Source organism: Typopeltis vanoorti, chromosome 3, assembly GCF_054136105.1.
Source record: "Typopeltis vanoorti isolate ZY-2024b chromosome 3, IOZ_Tvanoo_1.0, whole genome shotgun sequence".
NCBI lineage: Eukaryota > Metazoa > Arthropoda > Arachnida > Uropygi > Thelyphonidae > Typopeltis > Typopeltis vanoorti.
Window position 1 is genome coordinate 95,525,257 of NC_143551.1, and position 18,426 is coordinate 95,543,682.

Consider the following 18,426-nt stretch of genomic DNA (forward strand, 5'->3'; position numbering starts at 1 on the left):
CACTGGAAGATTCCTTATGCTCGCAATGTCAGACTTTGTTTACACTGGATTATAAACTGCATTACGTTTTGTATCATTAAGATATACAACTTTGAATATTGCGCGCTCTCTGCCATCAAAGTTCACATCCTCGAATTAAAATTTGAAAAATTCAAGTGATGATGTTTAAAAAAAAAAAGAAGTCATCAGTAATTTGTGGTCAGAATGTGAAGAGTTAAAGTGAGAAATGGATGTAAAATCATTTTCAGTTCAATGTTCAAGGTTACCGGTTGAAGATTTCCGGTAACATCTTGCAGAAACACGCTATTAAATCCGTAGAACGGTCTGATCTCATTGAGGTCTGATCTCATTGGGACATGGCCTACTCAATGTCCCAAAATGCGTTCCCAAGTTCTTAGAACCATTTTTTTTCTATCTTGTAATTTAGCATACCTTCTATCCAGCTGTAAATAATTTTTAACCGACGGATAAACTATAAGGATAAAGGATTCCATTCTCTTCACAGCACTTGGTTCTCAACAGTGGTAACTGTAGTTTGTCCAGTCGGCTGTAGGATTTAACCTTCCATTGGTATCTCACATCAGAACTGTTTTAGCAGGACTTCCTCTCACTAGATGTTTATTTTTCACAATTTTATTTATTTTTTTAAATCACAACTCATGTTGGTAGATTGTCTCGTTAAATCACACACGCACGCACGCACGCACGCGCAATCTCTTGATGCCTACTGTATATAGTCCGGCACGTCGTACTATTACTGATGAAGCTGTACATTCCGTTGATAATATGACTGTGCCCAATAATCCATCAGCGTATATAATAATCCCTACTTACAGGAGCTTAAAGCTTACGACTTGTCAAGATGGACTTTCTAACCATAATTTTAGAATTAAGCTGGTAATTAACATGCATAAATATGTACATTTTTTTGTGCAAATTGCAAGTTCTGCTGAAAAAACCCTTCCGTCACTTTGTGAGACTGATACCTCTATATTTCTATTAGTTTAGTAGAGACTGATGCCTCTACTTGAAACGCCCTGATAAATGTCTTCTCATCCTAGATGGAATTCGAATTCAGATCTTTCCGATCAATGTTTCATCAAAATTGACTGAATTACCCCAAGAAACTGCCAACGGCAGTCCTGTTGCTATGCCACGGAGTATGCTTAATTCCCATTATTATCCGAACAGTACTGACAGAAAAGTCTCCATGTAAATTCCTTTAACTTGAAATATCATAAAAATATTCTAGCTGTCTTGTTAAAATCTCACGAATTACATTTTGTTTGTGTGCACAATAAATTTCGACTTAAAAAAGTTTTCAATGTCTTTATTGAATACAAATTGAATGAAACGTATAAAACACGAATTCTGCTGTTTTGTAAAACGTTTTGTTAAGGTGCACTAACAGCACAATTATTATTTTCTTTATAAAAACTGCTATTTATCATATTAATAGTCGTTAATTCCATGTTTCAAACTGATAGAAATATCTGCATAAGAAAGACGGGTATCTTTTTATGTGAATTTTATCAAGATAGAAAACCTAAGTTCCATCTGTTGCAAACTGATTATTTTTTTAATATAAACTACACACACACACGCGCGCGCATGCGTGACTGCAAAACCTATAGCAGAATAGTGTCCTCTGTGTGCGTGTGTCTGCAAACAAAATAAAGGAAAGAGATACCAATTAACTTGAATATCTTTCAGATACCAAATAATATCGCATTCGACTAATTAGTGTCGATAAATGTCTCGTGCATGCTCTCCTTGAAGCAATGTAAACATGAATGTATAATATTTCTTAACCAAATGCTGCTTTTTTTTATATCTTTAATTAAAGTTTCCTCTGTTTTTTTTCCTCTCCCACCTTGCACTTTAATAAAAACATGTATTCAACTGGTGGAAAATAAGTGAATCATAAAAACATTGCAAAATTGAGATTTTTTATTATCCTATTCCCATTAAGCGAAAGAAAAAAAAACATCGTTGATAACAAAAGGGACAAAGCGAAAGAGCATAGTTAAGAATAGCTCAAGAGCTAATAGAAAGGGGGATGGTAAATCCCTTTATGTTTTTATAGCTGGGTACGAAACTCGGATCGAAATCCATAGAGTTTCCTGCCGAAAAACTATCGGCGAGTCCAAGTGTAAATGATCACTTGGGTAGTACAACACCAGGGTAACTCCATGCAAAGGTGGAGCAAGCTCCGTCACTAACTTTAATATTCTCTCATAATGTAAAACCCAGCTCCTAAGAGATGTATAAATATTGTTTTACATTATGAGAAGAGATCACTACCCAGACCGGTTTCAACCTTATGTATAGGTAAAGCGGGCTCTAAAAATAAGACGATCCCGAAAGATCGCCCAACTCAGCGTTGTTCCACTCGATGACAGGCTCACCCCGTCACCGAGAAGAACTTCTTAGCATTGGCTCCACCCAGTGGCAGGCTCACCCCCACCACCAAACAGAGCCATAATCTCAGCGGTGGCCCCACTCAGAGACAGGCAAAAACCTACCTCTAAGTGGAGCCTCTCAAAGCCAGATCTTCCCCGCATCGGTTTCCACCCTCATTGGGGTCTCATCAGTGAGTAGGTAGAATGGGAGTTCATGTCTTTCATCATCGGCCTTTGGAGTATAAAGATTGCTAAGGGTCAGCAGGTAGTAATAGGGGAAGTTAAAGAAAGGTAGAGTAGGATAGTAGGAGGTAAAAAGAGGCCTCAGTCAACCTGTTTAGCTGTGTAACCCAGAGGTTGTGGCTAAAAGGTCTGTAAAACATAATCTCCTTACACCTGTTCTAAAAAAAAAAACTTAAAATTTACACTTCACTTTATACGAAAAAGATAACTTTAGATTACATTAATCCAGGTGTCTGGAGACGTCATCTCATAACCCTAAAAAAGGAAAAATTTTTGTTAAAATTTGGAACTTAGATTATTCTTAAACTATGCCTTACAACTGAAAAACTGCGATAGCGGGATCCGTATTGAGGTGGACTTTATCAACCAGAGAACCGAGGGTTGGGGGAAGAACCCGGCCCGAGTGATGCAGCCCACAAGGAGCTGCACCGCCTCGACGTAAGCCTTCGCACCCCGGGTTCTCAGGTCTGCCCCCTCCTTAGTGGGCTAGAGAACCAATAAGTTGTACAAGAGAATTAAGTATTTAGTTGGTCCTGAAAGGAGGACAAGTTTTTAGTTTGCCCTTAACTCTTTTTTCATTGTATTTTTCTGTAAGATTTGAGAAGCTACTGTTTTTTCCCGGCCATTTATTATTTGGTGAGGAGCTTTATACAACCTCCTTTCCGTTTCTTCGTTTAGTTCAGGGATTCCTTTTAGCTGTGCTGGGTTTAGTTCACTTAATCTTTCTATATAGAGGTCTCCCCATTCGAAGCTTATGGTCTCAGGACCTGTGAGGAGGAGTATAGGTGCTCCTATTTTGTCTATTGCCCTTTGGAGGAATACCTCGGAGTCTTCTGGGATTAAACGCATTAAAACCCTTTGGGCGTCCACAGCGGGGATGGATTCTTCCTCCGATTCCTCGGCTGAGGTAATATTGCCTTTCCTTGATTCCTCAGTCTCTTCTTGGTTTTCTGTTCTGATCTCCCATTCTTCCTCTTCCTCAGAGTCAGATACTTCTTCTGGGCATCTGTTATCTGGTTTTGTTCTCTTCGTTTCTCCTTCTTCAGGGCTGATTGGTCTTTTTTCTGTGTTGTTGCTGGCTTCCATTTCTTCTACTTCTGTGGTCTCTTCCGTCTCGATGCGAGTTTTCCTTGCGTTACGTTTCTTTTTTTTCCATTCTGAGTTTTTTTTGTGGTGGCGGCTTGATTTCCTGTTGTTACTGTCACGATAGCTGGGGGTTGAATGACTGGCAAGGCTTCCGGCCCCGTTGTTTTAGGCTCCTCTGCTGTTTTGCCTATAACTAGAATATCGTCCTTTTTTTCGGGTTCAGGTTTATTTACTGGAGTGGTTGCTGGAGTTGGCGATATAGCACCTCCTATTCGTTCTGCTTGTGTCCTGTTGGGACAAACGTCTACCTTGTGGATTGTATTTCCACATTTCAGGCAAGGTGCCTCACACTGGGCTAGGGCATGTCCTGCCGCCATGCAGTTCCTGCATTTGTTCTTGGGGCAGTATGCACCTAGGTGTTCGAGTGATCCGCACCGAAAACATTGCTTTCTTACACCAGGGTAGTTGACTACTACCCTGGCAGAGCCTAGAAATACAAAGTTGGGGACCTCGGCCTTCATCTCCATAAGGAAGGTCACCTCGCCAGTCTTCCAGTCGGGGTAGTCAGCATCGTTGGTGATTTTGATGTCCCGTACGTCTCCCTATTTTGAGAAAATCTTTTTTATTATCTCACTCCCTTCCTCGAGATATTCTACAGGGAACCTTGCTATTCGTAGTGTCTTCAGCAGACGTCCTACTACGAAGGGATAGATCATTTTCCCCTCGCATTCTACACCTGCCATTAACTTATTCCTGGTTTCTATATCTTTCACCACTACCTGGTATCTACCTGCTCCATAAGGGGTAAAACCAAATATCTTTTGTGCCCCTACTATGTTGGCGAGAGCTCTCGCTAACGTCCTCTTCGGTACGTTGACGCCTGCCTCTATACCGAGGGTCTTCACTCGCGGCAGAAATGAAGTCATTTGGAAGAGAGAAAAATATCTCACCATGAATTAAGTCCTGGAAACGTGGATAGACCTTTAAACCAGGGCCAAGCGTTCCCCGTTTGCAGAAATCTCCTGCTACACTATGTAGAGGCGGAAGACTACAAGCAGGCACAAGGCAAAAAGAAAGGACAAAAAATAACTAAAAAAAATTTCTCACCAAGGCTGGAAGCTTCTGGCAGCAGGACTGGAACATGCAGCTCTCTTTCAGATTCGCTGGATCGGGCACTCCTCACAAACTGGATCTCATCAGTAGGTAGAAGTAGGTAGACCTGGAATATCAAGGTTTTAAGTGAACATGCACTTACATACCTCTACTATCGAATTGCCGAAGTGGTGTACTCCTATATTTATCGTTAATTACTAATTTAATAATAAGCCGAAAGGCTATTTTACGGGCGAATATGTTAATAGAAATATATTAACATATTCTTATATATTAACTTAGGCTATAAAAACATAAAGAGATTTACCATCCCCCTTTCTATTAACATATTTGCCGGTAAAATAGCCTTTCCGCTTATTAAATAGCTCCAGAGCTATTTATAAAGTATCAAATGAAATATGCCCATCCTGTAAAGAGCATAGCACATTGTCTTTGTCAATGCATTCAGAAATCTGAATGTATAATATTTCTTAACCAAATGTTGCTTTTTTTATATCTTTAATTAAAGTTTCCTCTCCAACCTTGGACTTTAATAAAAACATATATTCAACTGGTGGAAAATAAGTGAATCATAAAAACATTGAAAAATTGAGATTTTTTATTATCCTATTCCCATTAAGCGAAAGAAAAAAAACATCGTTGATAACAAAAGGGACAAAGCGAAAGAGCATAGTTAAGAATAGCTCAAGAGCTATTTATAAAGTATCAAATGAAATATGCCCATCCTGTAAAGAGCATAGCACATTGTCTTTGTCAATGCATTCAGAAATCTTTACAGGATTAGAGAAAAAATATCCATCAGTGTTTTTTCAAGCAAGATGAATAAGAATGTCGCATTTTGTTGCGTTTTAAATTTTACTTTAAGTCTTTTAGTTTCCATTATTGAATTATCATAACTATCTTGTAAAATGCAGCTTTTTTTAATTGCAGTGGAGACCCTTATTATGAATAACATTGCTCTGAGTATGTTAATCTTAAATTATCAAAAATATGTTTTCAGGTCAGCTAGCCGGAACATTATTATTGTTGTTGTTGTTATCCGTTCTTTTAATTCTACGCTTTTCTCAATCTCCAATTTCTCATTCTTCCTAATTTTAATTCCCTTCCCACTCTCGTTTTCTAAAGTCTTTTATCTCTGGTCCTATTATAAATCTATCAATAGGAATACACCTCTAACTTACGTGTCACTATTCCTAATCCAACTACCAGACTGAAGGGCTTTGACCTTCTAAGACATCTAATATACACCCTCTGTCCAAAAGAAACCAAACTTTTCGAAAATAGAAAAAAATAGTGGCGCCACATGTTGTATCTTTTTGTTGTCGAAAGCGGCAACCTTCATTTAGTGTTGTGTCAACTATTTATGACATTTGTTTCATTAGAAGCCGAGTTATAGTGCCAAGACTTACAGTGTGTTTTGACGAACGGTCGGTCGTCACGATATTCATGCCGTACGCGACGAATTCTCGCTATCAATCGCTTCAAAACTTCGAGATAAAACTCACCATTGACCATTTGGCCAAGCCGAACGAATTCTTTGTGGATAATGCCCTTGGAATCGTAGAAACAAATCAGCATTGTCTTTACTTTTGACTTCTCCAAGCGATTTTTTTTTTCGGATAACCCTCTTCTGGGTGGTCGGCACTCAGCACGCTGGCGCTTTGCTTTGGGCTTATACTCAAAATACCACTTTTCTTCACCAGTAACGATCGTTTCAAGGAATTTTGAGTCCTTACGAGCGGTTTTAATGAGGTCCTTGCAGTGTTCAATTCGATGCAGGTGGCGCCACTAGTTTTTTCTATTTTCGAAAAGTTCGGTTTCATTTTGGACAGAGGGTGTATATACTTAACTGAATCAGAGCAGGACAGCAAAGAGATGCTCCACAAATGGAAATAGACTCTCCATCTGTACTTGTGGCAATTTAGCCAAAACCATTGAACTTATCGTTAGTGCCTTATGTTCTCTCATCCTAGAACTTATATAACTATTTTATGATAAACCTGAAGTTTTATTGTGGATTCATAATGTTGAATTAGGATGCCTTTTCTATTTTATGTGATGGTTTCATCAATTTATTATTTTATCACTTTCTGTATGTACATGGTTCGCTAAATAAATACACCCTCTGTCCAAAAAGAAACAAAACTTTTCGAAAATAGAAGAAACTAGTGGCGCTACCTGTTGTATCTTTTTGTTGTCGAAAGCGGCAATATTCATTAGTGTTGTGTCAACTGTTTATGACATTTGTTTCATTAGAAGCCGAGTTATAGGGACAGTGTGTTTTGACGAACGGTCGGTCGTCAAGATATTCATGCCGTACGCGACGAATTCTCGCTATCAATCGCTTCAAAACTTCGAAATAAAACTCACCATTGACCGTTTGGCCAGGCGGAACGAATTCTTTGTGGATAATGCCCTTGGAATCGTAGAAACAAATTACTTTTGACTTCTCCAAGCGACTGTTTTTCGGATGCTCCTCTTCTGGTGGTCTCCATCAGCACTCTGGCGCTTTGTTTCGGGCTCATACTCAAAACACCACTTTCCGTCACCAGTAACCATCGTTTCAAGAAAGTTTGAATCCTTGCGAGCGGTTTTAATGAGGTCCTTGCAGTGTTCAATTCGATACATTTTTGGGTCGTCGGTCAACTTGTGGGGAATAAATCGCGAATTCAATTCACGAAGGCCAAAACTCTCAGTCAAAATGTTGTGCACAGTTGATTTGGGAATCCCCAATTCATCTTCAATCAATCTCACGGACGATTTCGGGTTTTCTTTGATGAAATCACGCACTTTTTGGATGTTAACTTTGCTCAGTCTAGTTTTTGGAAGGCCCGGCTTTCGTCGTCCTCAAGCGTCTCATGACCACTTTGAAATTGCTTAAACCACTCGTAAACTTGAGTACGGGATAAGCATTCATCACCGTATGCTTTTTGAAGCATTTGATGCGTTTCGGTAAAACTGTTACCAAGTTTAACACAAAAGTCAATCGCAGTTCTCTGTTTGAAACTCATTTTCCGACTGTACGTCAAAACACACTCACTCTTGGCACTATAACTCGGCTGGCTTCTAATAAAGCAAATGTCATAAACAGTTGACACAACACTAATGAAGGTTGCCGCTTTCGACAACAAAAAGATACAACAGGTAGCGCCACTAGTTTCTTCTACTTTCGAAAAGTTCGGTTTATTTTTGGACAGATGATGTACATAGTTGAAGATAAAACATAGAAGTCTGTACAAATAACTGTAACAAGATGCGCAGCGTCCCATGAATTATTACGAGAAATGGAAGATAGGGAAAAGAATGATAATATTAGAAAAAGAAAAAAAAAAAGAAAAGGGAAAGATTAATTCTAGAGTAACACAATCTTGCGCTTTATTTAGACGGTAGAGCCGAAGCGAAAATGGTAAATGAAAAAATATCTGTGCTCAGTGTGCTGACTAGAAGATGACCATCAAGTGGAGTTACTTAATGTTATCATTAAACTTGTCAGAATCTGGGATCAATAATAATAACAATAACAATAGTATGTAAATGTATGTGATATTATAAAATAGGATCATTATTTTGAATCATATTATAAAATTCGTTCTTTCAAAAGGCAGCAAAACCATACTTTCAACTTAATCTAACTCTTCAATCATACATTGCACAAACATTGTCAAAATAAAATCGCTAACTTACTAACATCAAACTGTCTTCTAACTTTTTTTGTTGGGTTGTTACTTACGCTCTGCGCTATGTTATTGTACTCTCAGCTTAATTTGAGAGCACAATAATGAAAGCTGTAAAAAATTTAGCAGCATCATTAATTCTCCGCTAGATAAAGAGACCGCTTAAATTATTTGCATGGTTTTCTCCGAACTTTCAACACGTCTTTTGTGCATGACCCAATCTGGACTCGCCGTTAACGGCATTACTTAGAGAGCTACCAAAGCTTTCGCTGTTTGGTAGCTCTCTAAGTATGATCTTTCAGTTGCGTTTTGATTCCCGTGAGTATCAGCCGACCAAAGTAGTAATATTACTCTTTGATTCATTCATTCGGTTTATCTTGAAAAACAGAGAAGAGAAAATAAAAAGAAACTGTGATTGAATAAATAAAACATGAATGTGAATGAGATTATCATAGTAGATAATCTCATTCACATTCATTATAATGGTTTATTAATTTTAGTGTGTGTGTGTGTGGTGAGAGAGAGAGAGAGAGAGAGAGAAAACAAACCTGGCATTCTTCTGTCATTCAGGTAACAACTACAGTCATGACATCAGTTTGAGTTCGTACAAAACTGGCTTCTGTTAAGTTCTGTTAAAGGTAATTCTATTTAACGTATGTCTGGCGTCAAAGTGAATAAGTTTTCTAGTTATTCGTTCTTTCAAAAGGCAGCGAAACCATACTTTCAACTTAATATATTTCTTCAATCATACACTGCACAAACATTGTTAAAATAAAATCGCTAACTTACTAACATCAAGTTGTCTTCTAACTTTTTTTTGTTGGGTTGTTACGCTTTGCGCTATGCTATTGTACTCTATGAAACCACGAAATGGTTTCTTTTCTTTTTTTTTTTTTTTTTTCAAACTGGTGAAAGCTTGCATTAAGATAATTTATATAGGTTTTATTTTATTTAATTTTATTTTTACAGGCAGCAGAGTATTTCTGTTCTGGAAGGTTCGGGTTTGTCATCACATAAGATTTCAAAAACGCGAAATTTTACTGAGCCAAGGTTGCTGATGTGTTCAATGATGCTTGTTTTCGTACATTGATCCCAAGACAAGTTATTTTTAGCCAGGAAGCACGGAATACTAGAATACCGGACTTTGAGTTCTCAGAAAGGCATTTTTTTAAAATATATATATATATCTTTCCCAGAATTCGAATTTTTTATCATTTATTTCAGTCTGAGTTGGATAGTAAAGAAAAGTAGACAGGTTGGTTATTCAGAGATAGCGCTTGCGTAAATGCTGCTTAAACAACTGGAAACAAACTCAGCGGAAGATAGCGTTTTTTTTTTTTTTCATAAAATCGCTTCCCACAATAACTTGAGTATTTCAGATACTGTATTAGGACGAAAGGGATGATTTGAACTTTATTCATGCTGCATAGAGCTATCTAACTTCCGCCCGTATTAATGGATTACTGTATATAGCGTAGTTCGAACTAAGAGAAGAAATTGGTTGTAAAGAATATAGCAGATAATCTCATCTCATTCACATTCATTATAATGGTTTATTGGTTTTAGTGTGTGTGTGTGTGTGTGTGTGCGTGCGTGCCTGAGAGAGAGAGAGAGAGAGAGAGAGAGAGAGAGAGAGAGAGAAAGAGAGAGCAAACCTGGCATTCTTCTGTCATTCAGGTAACGACTACAGTCATGACACCAGTTTGAGTTCGTACAAAACTGGCTTCTGTTAAGTTCTGTTAAAGGTAATTCTATTTAACGTATGTCTGGCGTAAATGTGAATAAGTTTTCTAGTTATTCGTTCTTTCAAAAGGCAGCAAAACCATACTTTCAACTTAATCTAGCTCTTCAATCATACATTGCACAAACATTGTCAAAATAAAATCGCTAACTTACTAACATCAAACTGTCTTCTAACTTTTTTTGTTGGGTTGTTACTTACGCTCTGCGCTATGTTATTGTACTCTCAGCTTAATTTGAGAGCACAATAATGAAAGCTGTAAAAAACTTAGCAGCATCATTAATTCTCCGCTAGATAAAGAGACCGCTTAAATTGTTTGCATGGTTTTCTCCGAACTTTCAACACGTCTTTTGTGCATGACCCAATCTGGACTCGCTGTTAACGACATTGAACTCCAAAGCTTTCGCTGTTTGGTAGCTCTCTAAGTATGATCTTTCAGTTGCGTTTTCATTCCCGTGAGTATCAGCGGAACAAAGTAGTAATATTACTCTTTGATTCATTCATTCGGTTTATCTTGAAAAACAGAGAAGAGAAAATAAAAAGAAAACGTCGTACTAATTAGTAACGGGTGATTTGCTTTTATATTATAGCAAAGAAAGGGAATAAATGATGATTTTACTGTTTCAGTACCGCACCATAATTGGGAAATTTTAATCATTAATTTTTATTTGATCACCGCAGTATTTCTTTTTCTTAGCAGACAACTTTCCTTATTATATTTTCTGTGTTTTCTTCTTTTAGTTTACTCAATTCGTGTTGTCCAACTTCACTACACTTCAGATCTGTAGACATATTCCTAGACGCTAACTGTTCTGGATTTTTTCTTAAATATATCTTTTTCAACTATTTATCTGTTATAGGTAATTTGTATGTATGTAAAATAAAATGGAAAAACAAAACTTAAAGGCAATTTGTCTAGCCATGAGGCTAGTATAGATCCTAGAAATTGTCTTTATTTTTATGTCCATCCCACCCACGAAAGGTTGTAAACCTATAGTGGGTGGGATGGACATAAAAATAAAGGCAATTTCTAGGATCATCATCATACAATGTAGATACGCAAATGTAAATGTAGTTTCGTTTGTGAACATAACAACGCTGGAAAGTTGGTCTAATCATAATCCTAACTCAAACTTAAGGATGTCATAGCTAATTTCCAAGAACTACTTAACCAACTAAATACTCAGTTGGCATCGAAGTTTGATTAGAAAGCCCTACGTTCAAATTATATTATTCTAGCATTCCTTTCACCATCTTTCCTCTCTCTCCCTTTTGCGAATGCATGTAACAAAGGGAGAGAGAGAGAGAGAGAGAGAGAGAGAGAGTATGCGCTCTTGCTATCTTTCCACTTTTTATTCCGATTCACATAACTGTGAACTTAAAGACATTTCCATGCTGTAAAACATACAGAAAAATCACTGTTTGGAAGAAAATTAGGCGAAACTACGCTATTAAGCCAATTGTTTTATGATAACCATTATATCAAGCCAAAACTGACTAAAAACTTGTCATTCTATTTCTAATACTTTTTGTACATTTATGAATCGTTTTTATGCCATCTGAAACGGTTATCAATTTTCCACTGATAATCGATTCAGATAGCATCGATTCAATTTAATTAAAAATCCAACCAAAAACAACAATAAATTATTAAAACAGAATAATCAAATATTGTAGATTATCAGAAGAATTGTTTGACTCGAAAACTGTTTATGCAAGCAGGACGAATTGCTCTAATTCCTTCATATGTTGGGAGATTAACGATTTAATAACAGCCCAGTGTGAATTATGAAGAACAAGGACAAGTGTAGGAATACGTTGTTTACGTTAGCAAGGGGTCTTACAGAAGGCCACTGAAATAAACACACACACGCACACAAAGTTCCTTTTAGCATTTTTTTCCGGCTACCAAGACCACCACTTCAATTAGGTCATGAAAATTTATTTTTAACTATCTAAGGATCTTAATGTTGCTAAGCAACCAGTTTCCACCCGCATCGTTTAGTAATGTCTGTACGTAGGTTAATGAGATGAATACGGTTCACTCTTCAAATACATAAGAACAACTTCTTATGTTTTGTACACGTGGTTTTTCGTAAAAAAAACTTATAACCTTTTTTTAAGAGTATGTATTGAAACGTTTTAGTATTCAGTAGTAATCCATGTGTGCATAATGAGAATAATTGCAGATGCTTGAATTGCCTTTCGTTTTGAACCATTGGAAAATTTCGTACTTCAGATTATCTTATGAGAACACACACACATAAAAGACATAAGAGACAAAAATATTACTGGGAAGTAGAAATACATCCCTTTAAACTGGCCTGATTCGTTAAGCGGACAGCATATCCGTTCTTTAACCAACAGACTGTGGCAAATTATCTTTTCTTTTGTTTTGCGGATAAGTAGAATGTAAGATCACCTCCTGCTGATTGGAGACCTGAAATGGCTTGGAAAAGTTTATCTTTGAGGTGTTTTTATTAAAAAAAAAAAAAACTGTGTCCTACATATTTTTCTCCTTTTTTTCTTTTAACACGCAGTTAATAAATAATAATGATGATGATGATGTTGGCAAAAGTACTATCCATATGACTGTACTTTTGCCAACTCATTTGTACATATGCAGAGAGTAACTTTACTCTAAGAGGTAGAGGCAATGATCAGTTTTTTTTTTTTTTTTTTTTTTTGTAAATCAATAGGTGCCGGCACTCATTCTTTGCCAGCAAGAAAAATTGAAAATTTAAAGTATACGAAAAAAACAGCTACGAAATTATTTACTGATATTTTTATTTCATAGCGTGATAATGTTTTTTTTTTTCAATAAGAATAACAAATTATAAGTACATAATACACAGTTTATTAAGCATAAATTTAGAAAAATTTATAGAATAGAAAAAATAAGTAAAATATATACAATAATTTTAATAATAATTTATATACCAAATCTAAAAGGTTTTATTTAAAGTTTTTATTCAATACGTATATTGTTCAACAATAGACAATAAAATTGTAAAGTTCATTAAATAACTATGCTTAATTGCATACTAGGTAAATGTGTTTAAAAATTATCGAATATCACGGACTGATGTTTTCACACATGTTCAATGTAGAAAAGTTTAAATTTTCTACATCTATATGTCACAGTAACGTGTGACATACAGATACTTTTCCGCATCTGTATGTCACACGTTACTGTTAATAAAGGTGACACACGTACGTCGTACTGTCGCGAACCATCTCAAATAAATAAATAATTCTTATGATTCATATTTCTAAGCACGATGCAAGTATTCACAACACATTCTATTATTGTTTTTTTTTTAATCTACACCTCATACAAGAAACTGCAAAGCCTACAGCACAATCGGTGCCTTGTACGGAAAATGTATTCCATCTACACCCTTTTAGCGTTGTGCTTTTCATAATTCATGATATAAGGGTTTGCGCGTTCGTGTGAGTGAACTGTTATGTTAACGGATGGCAATAACTGCTGCCTTTGTTTTGTTTAGTTTTGCGTAACTGTTGTTAACATTCGTGTATACTATGTTGGAATAAGTATTGGATAACATATTTGGAGAAAACTAAGTTGCACGAACCTCGATAACGTGCGGACCTTTCCCTTAGTTTTGATTATATTTTTCAAGTCTTGGTTTATAGACTTTTGTGAGATGCAATGGTCAGGTTATGCACTCAACATTCCTTTTGGAATCAAAGGATCATTTGGATTGAGATCGAAACTGTGCAGCCCAGCTAAGTTTTTCCACATTAGATTTCTCGGGCCATGTAATAGCTACAGTAGTACCAGATGCTGCACTGTTATGTCGCAGGAGACATGGGTTTCTGTTCCAGAAAGCTACCTGCAACACTATAAGAACCATTGCATCATTCAGAAGTGTTGCATATTCGTTGGCGTTCGTCCTTCCAGGCACTATAACCAAAGATCCAATTCTATGCCAAGAAAAACAACTGCAGACCATCATATCTCTACCAACTAAGGCATAGCTGCAATGATGTAATTGCACATATGACGTTCCCCAGTATCCACAGTATCTCGGAAAAGAATATGATTTCTTGCTTCATATCACGGACTGATATTTCACACACATGCTGTGTAGATATTTTCGTAGTGTACTAGCATGAATTCCTGTAGACTTTGTGAATTTTTAGGTTCATAGAATCTACCGAGAGCACTTGGATTAACGAGATTTTCGTACCACCCGTTCCAAGTATTCCTTTGGTTCCTTTCTGTGTATTTCATGAGAGTGGCAACCTCACATTTCCTTCACCTAATAATGTTGCCTTCAGTTCATTTTGATTGTTGGATTTGTTTCAGTATCCCGAATGGATTGTTCACTAATATACCATCCTATAATAATACTTCTTTGAAGATAATAAGGTGTTCTACAAGTGCAGTTGATAATGTATTCTACATGCCATTGATTGAATATATAAATGTACACTCGATTCTAAGATATATCTGTTTGCATTTTGTAGCAATATATGTGAACAGGAATGTTCTTGTCAGTTTCATTCTAAAACATGGAGTGTCCCACAGTTTATTTTAATATAATGCATGGTTAAGGCATTTGCATCATAGTAATGTATGACGATAAATCTGAACTTTTCCATCGCTGGAATGCATTCAGAACATGTTCCTAGTTGTTATTATTAATTTTCTTCCAAGAGCCACATGCCTATATGTGTGAATGGAATTCACATATAGGCTTGTGCAAATATTTGCCTGGCAGTCTTCACGGTAAAGATCGGTTTCAGCTACGATACAAAACACGTTTTTATAAAGATATCTCCGTGATTTTCAGTTTAGACCGGGCACAGCTGTTGGTACATGTCTGGCATACGCTACGGTATTTAATAAATGCTGCTGAAATTACCAAGATGTCATGAGAAGTATTCAAAAACGAAATCACACCTCTACAAGCTTCTATTTGCAGATCTAGTAGGCATGTGCATGTGGACTGGTGGTTTCGTAATGATAGGGCGCATCTTACTGGCATATCCTGTGCCCACTCGTTTCATTTTAATGCAAGGTCCAATCAAAGTAACTCAGTCAGTCCAGATTGAGATTTCACTTGCTCACTTTGATATTGAGCCTAATGCTTTGATTTACAATAGTTTTTTTTTTTTTTTCCCGTTTAGAAGCTTCACAAAGAGGAAAGAATCATTGGACAAATGTTTCAAGTATGGTTTGAAAAACGTTTCCTTATTTGACTGATATGAGGATTGGCTAAGAAATTTTCATAATCTTCAGATTACTGGTTCATTAATGGTCCGTCTCAAAAATAAAATGAAAATGAAAATAAACAAATAAAAATAAACGACTAACACACGGAATGAACAGTCGTGACACTCGTGCCTCAAAGCTTCCTCGGAATTAATTTTAAATAAACGTTATCCTCCTGCTACTACTGTAATCCTTCGATATCGGGAAAATGCATTTTACTTGAAAACAATTTCTCTTCATTTTAACACAAATTCCGAAGAGCTGAATGCAGTGAACACATGTTGTTTAAATATTTATTTATAGCCGTCCTTTTAATGCATGCAGCATTTGCTGACACAATCTCCTTCCCTATTGTCTACTCATTTGACGGCATGATTTCATCAATAATAAAACCAAAAAAGATGATTGAGTCTGCTCTTGTTTAGCATAGTGTGTGTCTCCGCCAGCAGTTTCAGTACTTGCTCTGAACTGCTTTCTGGTTTCGTTTCTGCCGGGAATACTGGTATATATATATATTCATCTTCCATCCAGCCAATGATATACTGTGTTCTTTATAAACTTATATGATATCTATTAATAATTAGCATTTTTGGCTGTGAAGAATCCCCTTTTGAAACTAATGCTTTGCCTCTACTCACGGTGACATTATCGATTTTTTTGTTAACTTTCATATATCCGTCAATCTTATAGGAATGATTTTTTTTATGTAATTCTCACTCACGAAAGGTTGTAAAATTACAGTATATTAAGTACCGTGATTGGGCTAAGTATATTATATATATATATATATAATCTGGAAACTCTGTAAATCCTGCGCTTCTTATGTAAAATGCAAATTACAAAATACATTTCCAAGCAATTTTGGTTCTTTATTATGCAGGTAGAGTATTGGGAAGTGATGAATTTAAAATTAATTTTTGTAGAAGCGGCACACATCATTTATCTAGCTTATTAATCATTGGATACTTTGGCATTAGGAATTATATTTGGAACAAATATATTAAAAAATAAACTTTTGCTTAGAAAAATTTATTCAGCATTTAGTAAAGGACAATTCATTTTTTACCACGAAAAGATAAATTAATGTTATTAACGTTATTAACTTTATTATGAAAATAATAAAGTTAGTAACGTATACCTTAAAATAATTCATACTTTGTTTAAACTAATATATTGAGAAAAATAAGAAGTAGAAGTCTGTCTACTTTCAGGATAGATAATCTCTATTATTTATTTATCAATGTACTCTGTGCTTTTAATGTTCAAAATATAACTATTACTAAATTTTACTGCGGATTAAATATTCACATTATTTGACTAAAGAAAACATATCCTCATAAAAATTCAATATTCCGGGATGATGTCTTTCAAGTAACGCAATATTAATCAAGGATTTATATTGCATTACTTGAAATGGCTTATTAGAGCAAACACGAAAGTTTCTGGGTTTTATTTGAATTGCATTACTTGAAGTACATCACCTCAGAGTTTCTGGGTTTTATTTGAATATGTTTTCTTTAGTGTGAATATTTAATCCACAGTAAAATTTATAATCATTATGTTTTGTACATTGATAAATCAGTAGATTAGCTAGAAGGCAAGTGCTCCTACCTGTATCGCACTAAATATTAAATTAAAATCTATATGAACTTTTCATGGAATATTAGCATGCTGTGAGTGAACAAATATACTTTTCAGAATACTCCCGGTCATCCTTGAATGGTCTGGCTTTGCTTTGGTTAATGATTGCTTAATCTCTCCTTGAGGAGAGGATTTTCGAAGCTCCGAAAGTATGCCTTCAATATGCATATTTTGATATGTTAAAGTGGTAATTGTATCTCGGGGAAAACATCTCTGGCTCCCCCCCCCCCTCATACTTAAATTAACTTGTTTGATAAATACAAGTGTCAATCACTACTGTGGATATTTTAGTCAATGAGTCAAATTCCCCAATGAATTGTTCACAATTACAACGAATTCAAGCCATCAAAATTTCGAAACGCATTTAGGTCCATTAAAACAATTATTTGTAAAATTAAATACATTTTTATACAGCAAGTTGTGTTTGATTTTATTATTAGTTAATTTAATTAAACTGATTACTGGAAAGCTTTCGAATCACCAACAATGAATGCGATTACAATTGTAGTCTAGCGTGACCATTTCTTAAAGCCGGATTTTTTTTTTTTTTTTTTTTTTTTTTCTTTTCCAAACTTTCTTCCTTTTGATTTTCCCAGGTGCGTCATCCTCTCTCTCTCTTGCCCCACTCTTCGACTGAATCAATAACTCGCAGTTTATCGAAGACTCCAAGTTTGTTACGGACATGTTACAGTGGGATAAAACTGTATTAACTGTGGGGGGGGGGGGGAAGGATCTTATAAGTGTGTACGTCTGCGTCACTGCGAGAGTAGATGACATTCGCTTCACGAGAAGGTGCGTAGGAGGAGGGCGGTATTACGACCAACACTCGTGAAGTGCAGCGGACGAATTGCGGCCGACTGTCGCCTACAGCCCTCTAGTTCCGTGACTAATATTTAATGCACCGATAAACGCTGATCGGCCAGTTGCTTCACGTGGGAGGTTGTGTGTGGTCCCGAACATCTCGACGGTGAATCGACAGTTACCCTTTACTGTGCTACCGAAAACTTCGTTTCATTATTCCCCCCACTTCTTGACGGGACTTAATCTAGCGGTGCGCAGAGTGCTTGAACTCCTCTTCCTTTTCTCTCTTTTCAGCCATCTGAAATTGACTGGTAGGTGTCTTAATGATTTGCATAACAATTAAGTTAATATAGCTTAACGTATAGCCTTGAACTTTTGACCTCACCACGAAGTATTTATTCATTCGAGGCTTTCTTTGTCTAATTAAACTAAGCGTGCCAATGATTATCAACCGGAAGCAGAACGTCGACTGATGTTTGGGGA

At 36.2% G+C, this 18,426-nt stretch overlaps 1 protein-coding gene across 1 annotated transcript in view; it reads left to right on the plus strand.

The window, feature by feature from the left end:
- The first annotated feature begins 18,102 nt into the window (after positions 1-18,102).
- The window catches only part of LOC150108401 (uncharacterized), a 132,005-nt gene continuing 131,681 nt past the window's right edge, over positions 18,103-18,426 (plus strand). Inside the window, exon 1 of the mRNA XM_090415819.1 lies at positions 18,103-18,254. The gene's annotated coding sequence lies outside the window, so the exon portion shown is untranslated. The remainder of the gene's footprint in view (positions 18,255-18,426) is intronic.